This window comes from Hyperolius riggenbachi, chromosome 2, assembly GCF_040937935.1.
Source record: "Hyperolius riggenbachi isolate aHypRig1 chromosome 2, aHypRig1.pri, whole genome shotgun sequence".
NCBI lineage: Eukaryota > Metazoa > Chordata > Amphibia > Anura > Hyperoliidae > Hyperolius > Hyperolius riggenbachi.
This window is the reverse complement of record NC_090647.1, coordinates 45,151,411-45,166,360: the sequence shown is the minus strand read 5'-3', so window position 1 is coordinate 45,166,360 and position 14,950 is coordinate 45,151,411. Positions and strand designations below refer to the sequence as shown.

The window sequence follows — 14,950 nt, the reverse complement described above, 5'->3', positions numbered from 1 at the left end:
GTCATTGAACACAGGCACTTAGGTCAGTGAATATTCACTGGTCTGTGCACTAACGTGCGCCGATGAGAATGCACATGGCACACAGCGGTGGCGGCAGCAGTAGATGAATATCTACGTCCCTGGGACTTCAGATGAAGTCCTGTGGGATGTAGATATACTGCACGCAGTGCAGTAACTAGTTAAATCAAGCCTTGTTTGATTAGAGTTAAAGGAACATTATCAAACCAAATGTTCTAAAATGGCAATGTACAAATAATGTTTGATTGAAAGAAATGAGTGAGGCAATCATTGTTAGCTTTTGTTGACACTGACAATTTACAAGTATACTCGTAGTGTAACCCAGTGACATCTCATTCTCATTAGCTATTATAGTGAAGTTGTTAGTGCCAGAGTCAAATATGGATTTTGGTGACTTCACTTTAGTAGGATTTTGGTGACCTCTCTTTATTTCATAATTCAAAAACAACAGCCATGAGAAACAGAGGCGGGACAAGGTCCTCCAGCACCCAAGGCTGAGACACCAAAGTGCGCCCCTCCCTACCTCCCACTCCAGCCGTCACACACTGATTGCTATTAGACTAATAGGTGCCCCAAGGCCCCCAACCTCCCCAACACCTTAATATCTAGTTATCTGGCTTGCAGTCACTGTCATCTATCCACTTTTCTTATTTTTTTCTGCTTCAAACACAATTGGGAATGACAGCTGAATGAATTGTGCGCCCTGAGGCTGGAGCCTCTCCAGCCTCTGCCTCGGCCCAGGTGAGAAAAGCTTAGCATTAATTAAGTGCTTAACACAGTGTTTACTGACAACATACAACAAAAGGTTTGCTTTTTTTTTCGTTTTGTAAAATAAACTTTCCTGTAGCACTGATGTTTTCGTCTTGTTTAAACAAAAAAAGAACACAAAGGCACTGTAAGTAACACCAGACTCGACCTTCAGTTATAGGAGCTGGTAATGATCAGGGAGAAATCCCAAAAGCACATGGGTTCCCCTTCTCTCTATTTACCATCCTCCAGCGCCGTCCACTGTTGGTTGAAAGAAGGGGTGATACAGCGTCTTCCTTTTTGTAATGCACCAGCCGCTGCTGGTGGGCTCAGGAGCACTTCAGATCTCATTGGCAGAGTGGTGCGTCCGGTAATAAGGGGTAAAGATTTACACTGCTAAAGTGCTATCTGATCACCTCAAATTTGAAGTCATTAGATAAGCAGCCTCACTCCAGCAAATGATTAAAAGGGTCTCCTAAAGCCCCTTATGCATTACTTTAACTCCCCAGAAGACTTTGGGGGACTTCTCCAGGACTTAACCCATGGCTGTATCACACTGTGGCATCTGTTTTGTTAATTGCAGGCTACTGTCCAGTTGGTTGCAGTCTTCGGCTTGCCCCTCTGCTCTTGCTGCCGGAAACACCTCTATTTAAATGCCCAGCCTGGGATTGGGCCAGAGAGATGTAGTGCAGCCTAGGCTGACTGATGCAACTGGCCCAGGTTAACAGCAGTGGAAAATTCATATCAACACCAAGGACCAGCTGCATAGCTCCTAACTGTCCCTCTTTTGGAGGGACAGTCCCTCTGTCCTTCCCATTTGTCCCTCTTTAGGTACTTTGTATATATATATATATATATATATATATATATATATATATATATATATATATATATGTTACAGCCAGAACCCGAAGTCTGGCCACTTCGGGTTGTGGCCGGTCAGAATGCGAAGTGGCTGGCTCATGCGGGCAAAGTAAGAAACGACTAAGAATTTCGGACTTTGGCCGTCCAGAACGCGTTGTGACTTAACGTGGCTGGCCAAGTCCCGAAACTCACCTCTCCCCACTGCTGCAAGTGTCCCGCTATCCCCGCTCCGCTCAGCTCTCTGCAGTTCCCCGCTGTGTCGCTCCTGCTGCTACCACCGCCGCCTTCCCCATAGTCGTCATCACCCCTCTCCTGCATGGACCCGGGGCTGGCCTGTATGCTGCCGGCTGCAGCTGATTTCACCGCCGCCTTCCTTCTCCAGGTCGGCCACTCCATCTATCCCCGCTCTGCAAGTACGCGCTGTCCCTGCTGCCGCCTTCCCCATAGTCCTCCTCACCCCTCTCCTGCAGGGACCCAGGGCTGGCCTGTATGCTGCCAGCTGCCCTCACAGCTCTCCATGCCACGTTAAAGTGGACCTGAACTCTTGCACAGGGTAAAAGGAAAGCATAGAAAAGCACCCTGTATGTATTTAGAGAGTTTAGCCTGTCCACTTTAGAGAGTTTAGCCTGTCTAATTCCCCCTCCTCTGTCACTAATCACAAGCCCCCCAGCAAAACACCCACAGCCATGCACAGCCCCCCAGCAAAGCACCCACAGCCATGAACAGCCTCCCAGCAAAGCACCCACAGCCATGCACAGCCCCCCAGCAAAGCACCCACAGCCATGCACAGCCTCCCAGCAAAGCACCCACAGCCATGCAAAGCACCCAGCAAAGACCCCCAGCAAAGCACCCACAGCCATGCAAAGTGCCCAGAAAAGCACCCCCAGCCAAGCAAAGCACCCAGAAAAGCCCCCAGCCATGCAAAGCGCCCAGCAAAGCACCCCCAGCCATGCATCCCCCCTCATCTGTGACTAATCACCACTGTAATTTGATCTCTCCCCTGTGTCACCTGACTGCCACAGCAGAGCAGCTAATTTAAAAGCACAGGATGTTAATATGTCTGCTCCCAAGAAAGCAGGATGTAGACGCAATGCAGATTTATTGCAGAATTTCTATCAGCTGTAAATAAGAAATGTTTTTCTTTGAAAAGATTATTATTCTTTCAGAGCAGAGAGGAAGTTCCCAGTGCCATTCATGGTGCTGGACAGGACCCGGGATGCTCTGGGATTTGTGCGTTTTGGACTTTGGCCGACTGACTTTGGCCATTTCTAGAACTGGCCGGCCAATGTCAGAAATTGGCAGCATTTTGGACTTTGGCCAAAAAAACAGAGGCATCATCAGTGGCAGGAAGTTTGTAGAACCGATCATAGATGAGAGACATTTTTCTTTTCAAATGTCCTCAAGTAAGCTTTAGAATGTGGCAAACAGGAAATGAGTTTGAAATCATTAAAACAGAAGCCAGACTTCAATAAAGTAGGGAATCAAAGTGAGGATCCAGGAGAAGCAGGGCTGCATTTACCATAACGCACTGTAGGCACATGTCTACAGGCGCCTGATGATGGAAAGGTGGCTCACTTCCCTCCCCAAGTGCCTCTTTCTCACCTTCCCTATGCAGAGTCCTGATGAGAGTGTAAATGAGAGATTACTCACCCGAGTCTCTGCATTCCACTGACCAGATCTTCCTTCAGTCAGGAGCACCTCTAGGTACCTAATCCATGGGGCACTCCTGGCTACTTAATACCGAGGATAGTTCTGGCTAACTAATACTATGGGGCACCTGTAGAAACCCATTGGGCTCCTGGGCCCACCAGCATTGGGAGTGGTGCTTTACATGGAGAAAGAAGCTGTGTTGACCAAGCTTTAAAAGCATCCCCACCAACTCTGTACAGCCATACGAGTTGGTGAATAGCTGGGACGGATTTTCCATAAGGCACTGAAGGCACGTGCTTATAGGCACCTTATGTGGGAGAGGAGAACCCTCCTCCTCAGATCACTGACATCAGGATCTTACAGTCTAATCCAGTGGTTCCCAACCTTTACCGGCCCGGGGAACACTTTCTGACCAAATTTTTCTCCGGGGAACGGGGGGGGGGGGGGGGGGGGGGGGGCTGTGTGTGGCCCCCGGGTGTTTGCGCGACCTAGTGGTCAGTGCCGTGCGCAGCAGGCTATAGGGGGGGGCTGGGGTGCGGCTGCATAGCTAGCATAGTTGCCCCAGTGTAGGGAGTTTAGTTGCCTCAGTATAGCTAGTATAGTGCCCCAGTATAGCCAGAATAGTGCCCCAGTATAGCTAGTATAGTGCTCCAGAATAGTTCCCCCAGTATAGCCAGTATAGTGCCCCAGTATGGCCAGTATAGTGCCCCAGTATAGCGCCCCAGTATAGCTAGTATAGTGCCCCAGTATAGCCAGAATAGTGCCCCAGTATAGCCAGTATAGTGCCCCAGTATATTGCCCCAGTATAGCCAGTATAGTGCCCCAGTAAAGCCAGAATAGTGCCCCAGTATAGCCAGTATAGTGCCCCAGTATAGCCAGAATAGTGCCCCAGTATAGCCAGTATAGTGCCCCAGGATAGCGCCCCAGTATAGTGCCCCAGGATAGCTAGTATAGTGCCCCAGGATAGCCAGTATAGTGCCCCGGTATAGCCATTATGGGTAGGTGGTGCCCCCCGCTGTTATTACCTTAACAGCTGCCGCTCTCCCCTCTCCAGCGCGTGTGTTTATTCAAGCAGTGTATCTCCCGGCTGCTCTGTGTGATCCGGCAGGAAGCATGGCAGCGGCTTCCTGTAGCGGCGATATGTATCGCCGTTACTATAGTAACCGAGCCCTGCTTCCTGCGCATCACACACAGAGCAGCCGGGAGATACACTGCTTGAATAAATACATGCGCTGGAGAGGGGAGAGCGGCCGCTGCTAAGGTAATAACAGCGGCGGCCGCGGGGATGGGCTGGAGGGGGAGAAAAGGACGGCACACCAGGCAACGTCCCGCGGCACACTAGTGTGCCGCGGAACACTGGTTGAAAAACGCTGGTCTAATCCATGCCTCATATCACTGACCTCAGGCACTTACACCCTAATCCTTGTCTCATGTCCCGAAGGATGATATAAGGCAGGGATTAGAGTTCAGAATACTGTACTTGTGGGTGTGGCCTGTGTTCAGGGGTGGAGTTTAGGGCTCCAGAACACTTGTACCTACAGGCCTTTGAGTTGTAAATCTGTCCCTAGCTTTGGCTCAGTGTGAGGAAACGCGGGGGAGCCGCCCCCTCTCGAGGTGAGGCGGCTGTTTCCGCGTCCAGCATGGCGTCACAACGCGGAAAAAACGCCGCATGCCGCATGGGCAGTGCGGCGGAATCCGCATTGGTAACGGCGGAATCCACATCAGAGGCGACCCCCGCATTAGATACATTGCAAAACAGTACTGGTGTGGCTGGGACTGATAGTCCACCAAGATTCAGACTTACACGCGCGCGAGCACTGAGGCAGAATTTAAATAGCAGTTAGAAGGGTGTCGGCTGACCAGCTGGGTCAGCTGACAAATTCCACTGCTCCCATTGGACCAGCAATTAGGGAGGTCCTGGAAAGGTCCTAGAGTATATATACTGCTGGTTGTTCACTTGCTCCTTGTCTGGCGTTACGTTCACATATGTGGGAGCACCCAGATCCGTAGTTAGATCCGTTAGTGTGCCGGGACCAGCTGGAGCTGTAATCCTACACTAAGCTAGATTCTGTTGATAGCTAAAGTACTAGTTTGATTGTGATTATCTGTTATGACTTTTGCCTGCCTTGACTACCCTCCTGAACTCTGATCTTGCACCTCGATATTTCTGATACTCTGTTGCCGAACCCCGGCTCGTACTTTGACTCTGCTTCTGCCTCCTGATTTTGTACCCCGATATTTCTGATACCCCGTTGCTGAACCCTGCCTGTACTCTGACTCTGCCTTTGCCTCCTGAACCTGTACTTTATCTGTCCGTGTGTGTACGACCTGGCTTGTCCGACCTCGAGAACCGACCTTACCGTTAGAGGCGGTTCCTCGCTCTGTTAGCGATCCTTCCTCCTGAGGGTCACTTTCAGATATCCCTTCCTACTGTCAGTCTGACTCCTCCCGTCTTGGAGAGCTCAGGTCTGCGGAAGGAATCTGTGCAGTACTCCTTACTGCATTGAGGCCTTGTCCTCTTAGTGTTACAGTTACACCAAACACTACACTCTATTCAGGTGATCAGAGGTTAGTTTGTATATCGGATTATCGGTGAGACTGCAGTTCACTTATAATCTGGTATATATCTGTATTTCCGGTGATACTGCAGATCACCGGTAATCAGATACTCTCTGCGCCCACCGATCGTTACAGAACGCCAGACCAAAAAACAAAATGGACGCAAACACTGGTCGTCTGGGTATGCTTGCCACTTCGGTGGATAACCTCCATCAAGCACTGGGCCAGCACAAAGCTTTGATTGATGCCCTTTCAGGCTCTGTGCAAACCCTCCAGACGTCAGTTGATTCAGTGCGATCCCCTCCTAGTGATGACATACGTATGCCTGTACCTGATAAATTTTCCGGCCACAAGTCTGACTTCCGGAATTTCAAGAGTAGAGTGTTGTCATACTTCGAGTTAAGACCCCGATCCTCGGGGACTGAGACCCAACGGGTCATTTTCATTAAAACACTGTTAACTGGTGATTCCCAGTCCTGGGCATACAACCTGTCCCCCACTAATTTAGCTCTGACCTCAGTCGAGGAATTTTTTAAGGCTATGGCCGTAATATACGACGACCCTGACCTTGCGGCAACTTCAGAGCGGAAGCTCAAACTTTTGCGGCAAGGCAGAGGGTCGGTCGAGGATTACGCAGCAGAATTTCGTAGGTGGTCTGTTACCGCCAGATTCGACAATTTTGCTCTGATGGATTATTTTCTATCTGGGTTGTCGGAGGAGGTCTCTGATTTGATGCTAACCTTACCCGAGCCCGCAACAGTCGATGAGGCCATATCATCGGCCATCAGAGTCGATCGTCGACTACGCCATCAGAGGCAGACTAGGGGCAGTCACCGGGTCAGGGTGACTTCGTATGTGGCACCTTCTGGTACACCCGCAGTAACGGCATCTCCACCGGTGTCACCCTCTCCAGCCTCACCACCACCCGAACCCATGCAAATTGGTCGATCAAGATTGACCCAGGTGGAACGTAGGCGGAGAATAACAGAACAACTGTGCCTGTATTGTGCAGAAGCAGGGCACAGGGTGCGAAACTGCCCTAACAAGTTGGGAAACGGGTCTGCCTAGGAGTAGTGGGGGGTGACACCCTAGGCACTTCATTCTCACCCCAAAAAGAGAAGAAGTTACTTCTCCCCTGTACTATTACGTGGGATGATAAGTCTGTGGACACTGAAGCTTTTATTGACTCTGGCTCAGCGGCCAATTTTATGAACCTTGAATTTGCTCGGGAGTTGGGTATTCCTCTCACTCCAGTAAGTCCCCCCATTCAGGTCACGGCAGTAGACGATTCCCCGCTGCAACGGGATCGTCCCCTGTCTCAGACTCCGCAGGTGAGGGTTACGATAGGGGTATTGCATGGGGAACAGCTACAGTTTTTCGTTTTGAACATGTCAACCTCCACTATTATCTTAGGCATGCCTTGGTTACAGGCCCACTCTCCACAAATCGACTGGGCCACGGGTCAGGTAACCAGATGGTCTGATCGTTGTCACCAACAGTGTCTAGGAAAGGTGACATTGGGTCAGACCAAGGTGTACGTGGAGGGTGTTCCCGAGGTGTATTCCGATTTTTCTGATGTCTTTTGTCCCAAGTCTGCTGATCAATTACCTCCTCATCGCCCGTTCGATTGCCCCATTGATCTCCGTGCTGGTTGTATGCCCCCTAGGGGTCACCTGTATAACTTGTCCGGTCCCGAGAAGTTGGCCATGCAGGATTACATTCGTGACAACCTGGCCAAGGGGTTTATTCGGCCCTCTCGGTCACCTGCTGGGGCCGGTTTCTTTTTTGTTAAGAAAAAAGACGGGGGTCTTCGACCTTGTATCGACTACCGAGGTCTCAATAAAATCACGGTGAAAAATCGCTATCCGTTACCATTGATAGACGACTTATTCACGCAGGTCACTACTGCAAAGATCTTTTCTAAGTTAGATCTGAGGGGGGCATACAACCTAATCCGCATTAGAAGGGGCGATGAATGGAAGACGGCCTTTAACACACCCGACGGGCATTACGAATACTTGGTGATGCCCTTCGGGTTGTGCAATGCGCCCGCCGTCTTCCAGGAACTAATCAATGAGGTATTCCGGGAGGTATTGGGTAAATTCGTACTGGTATATCTCGATGATATATTAATTTATTCCAATAACCTCCCCGAACACAGGGTCCATGTGAAATTTGTCCTAAACAAATTAAGACAGAATAGACTCTATGCCAAGTTAGAAAAGTGTATTTTTGAGGTGACATCCGTCACGTTTCTGGGGTATGTGATTTCTACCTCAGGTCTGTCAATGGACCCCGCTAAAGTCACAGCTGTCCTAGAATGGCCGCAACCTGTGGGTCTGAAAGCCCTCCAGAGATTCCTGGGTTTTGCAAATTATTATAGGAGGTTTATAAAAGGGTACTCCACAATCATTGCACCCCTTACCAGTCTTACAAAAAAAGGGGGCAGATACTACCCACTGGTCTCCGGAGGCTCAGAATGCATTTTCTAGTCTGAAAAAATTGTTTTGTTCCGCACCAATCCTGAGACATGTCGACACCGCTTATCCGTTCATTGTTGAGGTCGATGCCTCGGAGGTCGGGGTAGGGGCTGTGCTGTCTCAGCGATCAGGGTTACAGGGAAGACTACATCCCTGTGCGTACTTTTCCCGTAGGTTCTCTCCGGCGGAGAGAAACTACGATATAGGCAACAGAGAGCTCCTGGCCATTAAATTGGCATTTGAGGAGTGGCGCCACTGGTTGGAGGGGGCAGAGCACATGATCACTGTTTACACCGACCACAAGAACTTGGAGTACATCGAGGGGGCTAAGAGGCTTAGTCCCCGTCAGGCCCGGTGGTCCTTGTTTTTTACGAGATTCAGGTTTATAATCACATACACTCCAGGTAGCAAAAACATCAAGGCAGATGCCCTCTCCAGGTGTTTCGAACCTGAGACAGCACAGCCCCCCACTCCTGAATCCATCATTCCGCAGAAACTGGTGTTAGCCGCCACGGAGTCTTGGGAAGAGTGGACAGAGATCTTGGGTCCCTTTCAGCAGGAGGTTCCTGAAGGGAAACCCGAAGGGGTCTTGTTCATACCACTACCATTCCGGTTACAGGTTCTGCAACTCTTTCACGCCCATAAGAATGCTGGTCATCCTGGAGATGCAAGAACGCAGGATCTGATTGCCAGGTGTGCTTGGTGGCCTTCCTTGGCAACAGATTGCAAGGAGTATGTTAGGGAGTGTGCGGTGTGCGCCCAGAGTAAGCCCTCCCGGCTGGCACCTGTAGGAAGGTTGCAGCCTTTGCCCACCCCGAGTGAGCCATGGACCCACTTGTCCATGGATTTTGTGGGGGAATTGCCCAGGTCTGAAGGCATGTCGGTCATTTGGGTGGTAGTCGATCGGTTTAGCAAAATGGCCCATTTTGTGCCCCTGAAAGGACTCCCCTCGGCTCAAGAACTGGCTGAATTGTTTATCATTCACATCTTCCGGCTGCATGGCATTCCGGAAGACATCGTGTCTGATAGGGGAGTCCAGTTTGTGTCTGGATTCTGGAGGGCATTTTGCCACCAAATGGGCATGAAATTGTCTTTCTCGTCAGGCTACCACCCACAGACCAATGGGCAGACAGAACGCATTAACCAATCCCTGGAGCAATTCCTGAGATGCTACGTTGCTGAGGCGCAGAGTGACTGGGTGAAATTTTTGCCCTTCGCGGAATTCGCTCAAAATAATTTAAAGGATTCCTCGTCTGGGTTTTCCCCATTTCAGATTGTAACAGGGAGGTCACCCAAATTTTCCCCTTTTCCAGTTGTCTCGTCTCCATTTCCAGCACTGGAAGATTGGCAGAGATCACTCAGGGACAATTGGGGAATTGTTAAGGGGAATTTACAGAAGGCGTTCCAGAGTCAGAAGGGTCAAGCAGATAAGAGACGGTCCGTGGAATGGAAGTTTCGGCCAGGGGATCTAGTCTGGGTGTCCACGCGTCACTTGACCCTGAAGCAGCCATCTGCCAAACTGGGTCCCAGGTTTGTGGGCCCATTTTCCGTGACCAAGAAGATTAATAATGTTACTTATTCCATTGACCTTCCCACCAGCATGCGGGGGGTGAGGTCTTTCCACGTATCCCTTCTTAAACCAGCAGTCCAGGTGGGTCCCACTCCTCCTCCTCCCGTGTTGGTGGATGCCCAACCCGAGTACGAAGTGGAGAAGATCATAGATTCACGTACTGTACAGAACTCGGTACAGTACCTCGTACATTGGAAGGGGTACGGGATTGAGGAGAGGCAATGGGTACCTAGGAACCGCATGCATGCGGACGAGTTAGTGAAGGAATTTCATCCTGTACATCCCGAGAAACCTGGTGGGAGTTGTCCGGAGTCCACTCCTCGGGAGGGGTGTACTGTGAGGAAACGTGGAAAAGCCGCCGTCTCTCGAGGTGAGGCGGCTGTTTCCGCGTCCAGCATGGCGTCACAACGCGGAAAAAACGCCGCATGCCGCATGGGCAGTGCGGCGGAATCCGCATTGGTAACGGCGGAATCCACATCAGAGGCGACCCCCGCATTAGATACATTGCAAAACAGTACTGGTGTGGCTGGGACTGATAGTCCACCAAGATTCAGACTTACACGCGCGCGAGCACTGAGGCAGAATTTAAATAGCAGTTAGAAGGGTGTCGGCTGACCAGCTGGGTCAGCTGACAAATTCCACTGCTCCCATTGGACCAGCAATTAGGGAGGTCCTGGAAAGGTCCTAGAGTATATATACTGCTGGTTGTTCACTTGCTCCTTGTCTGGCGTTGCGTTCACATATGTGGGAGCACCCAGATCCGTAGTTAGATCCGTTAGTGTGCCGGGACCAGCTGGAGCTGTAATCCTACACTAAGCTAGATTCTGTTGATAGCTAAAGTACTAGTTTGATTGTGATTATCTGTTATGACTTTTGCCTGCCTTGACTACCCTCCTGAACTCTGATCTTGCACCTCGATATTTCTGATACTCTGTTGCCGAACCCCGGCTCGTACTTTGACTCTGCTTCTGCCTCCTGATTTTGTACCCCGATATTTCTGATACCCCGTTGCTGAACCCTGCCTGTACTCTGACTCTGCCTTTGCCTCCTGATCCTGTACTTTATCTGTCCGTGTGTGTACGACCTGGCTTGTCCGACCTCGAGAACCGACCTTACCGTTAGAGGCGGTTCCTCGCTCTGTTAGCGATCCTTCCTCCTGAGGGTCACTTTCAGATATCCCTTCCTACTGTCAGTCTGACTCCTCCCGTCTTGGAGAGCTCAGGTCTGCGGAAGGAATCTGTGCAGTACTCCTTACTGCATTGAGGCCTTGTCCTCTTAGTGTTACAGTTACACCAAACACTACACTCTATTCAGGTGATCAGAGGTTAGTTTGTATATCGGATTATCGGTGAGACTGCAGTTCACTTATAATCTGGTATATATCTGTATTTCCGGTGATACTGCAGATCACCGGTAATCAGATACTCTCTGCGCCCACCGATCGTTACACTCAGGTATACAATGGGGGCAGGGAGACACCGAGAGCCCGCTATGGTGCAGTATGTACTGGAAGTTAAATGTAGGTGTGTGAATGTAAGAGTAATACTCACAAGTCAGGGTTACCTTCCAGGTAACCACTGTATAGGCAGGTGGGGAAATTAGACCTGTCCCCACTCAGGATTAAGAAGTCGCTCTCTGTAGATGAGAAAAAAGGGGATCCAATTCCCCTCCACCAGGGGTGGACACAGTATTGTAAACAAAGTTACAGAGGCGCCAAAAGTATAAAATGAGATAAAATGTTTAAAAGACAAGGAGGTCGTAGGTGGACTTACCTCCCTGATGCAGACACAAGAGAATGTCGGGTTTTCGACAGAAACATTTTTATTTACATACTCCAAATAAATTGCAACGCGTTTCGCGGGTTTGACCCACTTCATCAGGCTATAGATAGGAGCAAAAAAACTTGTGAACAGCTTCAGTCAGCTTAGCGCCTCTGTCTTGGCTCAGGTATAATTTAACTCCAGAGGGGCAGACTTTTTTTCCACTTTCCATGGACTCAAAAATATTTAGCACCTTGGAATGCTTCCTGTACTCCATTAGCTAAGCAAATATGCCCAACCAGTTGCAGCATATAATGAGCCGTGTTGAGTCATGACACATCGGCACGCGTGTGAGCCAATGCTCACATAGTTTTAATGAATTTGGCGTGCAGGAAGCTGAAGCACCCAAGGGAAATCTTTGTGTATTGAGTATCTCAGCTTACTGCAATCTTTTTTTTGATTCGCCTCCTTAGTTCCGTAAGTACACATTTGATGTGTAACTTCCTCCTCCGACTGCAGCAACAAAATAATTGGCCCGCTATCATCAAGGGAAGTCTGTTTGCCATAACTTTTTTCTTTTTCTTCCTGGATTTGTTTACAAGGAATCTGAGCTCTGCAAATCGCAGTAATAAATAAATATATAAAATAAATAAGAAACTATAATGATAAAATTGCCAGTAGCCAAACAGAACACATCATAAAAAGATACAACACAAAAATGGAATTTGTCAAATCGTACAACACTGTTTTTTTTTCTCCCCGCTATGCTAAATGATAATTTGCCCAGCTTGCGCTCTATATCATTTTAGATTAACAAACGTCGTAACATGAATCACAGCCAGAGGAGACAACATCTTCTCTCCTGACTAGTCCTGATGGTCGTGTTTGGGTACACAAATTCTCTCGTTGCTTCGGGGGTCTTGGCTACAAGAGGCAAAGAGAAGAGCACACTAGAGATGTCGAATGTTATTGGCTGGAAAGATTCAATGGATCTCGTTTTCACCCCAGGTAACGACGCTCTCCAAATTTTTACCACGCATAATACAAGTCCTGGGGAAATGGATATAAATACACATGGCAAAAAAAAAGGAAGAAAGTTGAATATTTTAGAAGCACTGTAGGGCTGTTCTTTGACGTCCAGGAAAAAGCAAATCGCATGTTGTGCTAAGATGGTAATTTATTTCTTGTGCTTGTTGACCCAATGCCAGTATAAAATGCCCCCAGCCGCGGCCTGTTAAGTAACAAATTCAAGCCCGGGTCACAACCGAGTGCATATTTTTCTCAAGTCCACCAGTACAATCAACCTATGCATGGCGGATTTGAAAGAACTCCAAACAGAATTGTAAAATCTCGGTTTAACTGGAAGTGCAGCCAAAATCTTTTTAGTCTTGAATTAGAGGCCTGTGTGGGTCTTATTTTTCAAACCTGCACCCACAGCCCCGCTACCCGCACCTGACCCGTAACACATTTCTGGTGAATCTGGTACCCGCATCCGACCCACACCCGCAGACCTGCTGCCGATCCAAATAAATTCAAAAGAGGTACCTGAACCCGACCCGCATTTCGGGTAACCTGCAGGTACCTGACCTGATGCCCTGTGCGGGTTTAATTTTTCAGACCCGCATCCAACCTGCATCAGCAGCCCCGCTACCCACACCCGATCCGTAACCCGCTTTCTGGTGAATCTGGTACCGGCACCCGACTTGCAGATCAGCAACACGATTAAAATCAAAACGGGTACCCGAACCCATCCCATATTTCGGGAAACCCACGGAGTGACTTCAGCCTGCCTGAAAACCTGCGCCAGGCAACTTGCTCCCATCCTCTCCGCCATTTTCACCAGGTCACTAAGGGAAGGGAAGGTCCCCGCCTGCTTCAAGAGGTCGACCATCATCCCTGTCCCTAAGAAACAAGGGGTTTCCGAGCTTAACAACTTTAGACCAGTGGCCCTAACGTCCGTCAGAATGAAATCCCTGGAGCGAGCAGTCCTATCCAACCTCAAACTCTCCACCTTGCCCCTTCTGGATCCCTATCAGTTCGCATACAGGGCAAACAGGTCCACTGATGACGCAGTAAACATCTGCCTTGAATCTATCTATGACCACCTGGATAGACCAGACACGTACGCCAGAATACTACTCTTGGACTTCAGCTCGGTGTTTAACACCATCTGTCCACGCATTCTGCAGGAAGAACTAGCTGCACTGGGAGTGCACCCAAGCCTACGACTTTGGATCACGGACTTTCTCACCAACAGGACCCAAGTCGTCAGGCTGGGGAACATCAGTTCACGAAGTATGACCACAAACACAGGCGCGCCTCAAGGATGCGTCCTGTCCCCACTGCTGTTCTCCCTTTACACAAACAAATGCAGATCCAGGGCAGACTCAGTTAAGGTCATCAAGTTCGCCGACGATACTACTATCATTGGTCTCATCACCAAGGACAATATCCAGGAGTACTGTCAGCAGGTGGAGAGAATCTCCCTCTGGTGCAAGGGGAATGGGCTGGTGCTTAACACCGCAAAAACTGTTGAACTAATTGTTGACTTCAGAAGATCTGCTTCCACCCCACCCCCAATTCACATCGATGGTACGGAGGTGGCAAGAGTACCCTGCGCTCGCCTCCTAGGCACCACAATCTCCAGTGACCTCACCTGGAGGCCCAATATCACGGCGATACAGAGGAAAGCCCAGCAGAGACTGTACCTCCTTCGCCAGCTGAGGAAATTTGGCATGGCCCAAGAGAATCTGACCAATTTCTACTCCGCTACCATTGAGTCGATCCTCTGCTCATCCATTCTGGTCTGGTACGCTGGTGCAACCGCCAGCGACAGGCACCTACTTCAGAGGGTCATCAGGGCGGCGGAGAGGGTCATTGGGAGATCCCTCCCCTCACTTGCCCTCGACCCCTCTCACCCGGGCCACTGCTACTTCAGTCCGATGCCATTGGGACGGAGGCTTCGGGCCATCTACACCAAGACGGCTAGGCACAGTAATTCCTTCTTCCCCTCAGCTGTCAGCCTCCTGAACTCCCTCCACATACTCCCATTGGGGCACTCCCACGACATATGGAACTGTCACGGCCAGAGCCAATGGCTGCTCTAGTATGTAAACTGGAAATGCAAGGAAATGTAATGTACAATGTAAATGAAATTGAAATGCAAATGTAACCGTCTGCTACTGACATGTGTAATTGTAAATGTCTGTTCCTGTTGCTCTATGCTATCGATTAATGTCTCTTCTGAGCCAAATGTACTGTGCCAAACCCAATTCCGGGCATGACCCAGTCATGCTTGGCGA

General features: G+C 49.6%; 1 protein-coding gene across 19 annotated transcripts in view; it reads right to left on the bottom strand.

The window, feature by feature from the left end:
* TENM4 (teneurin transmembrane protein 4) overlaps window positions 1–14,950 on the bottom strand; it is a 1,797,006-nt gene that overhangs the window by 1,453,092 nt on the left and 328,964 nt on the right. The window contains exon 1 of one of the 19 annotated variants that reach the window (XM_068266716.1): window positions 5,084–5,128. The exons of the other annotated variants lie outside the window; for them this stretch is intronic. The gene's annotated coding sequence lies outside the window, so the exon portion shown is untranslated. Of the gene's footprint in view, window positions 1–5,083; window positions 5,129–14,950 lie in introns of those variants that run through there. 19 annotated transcript variants of the gene reach the window in all.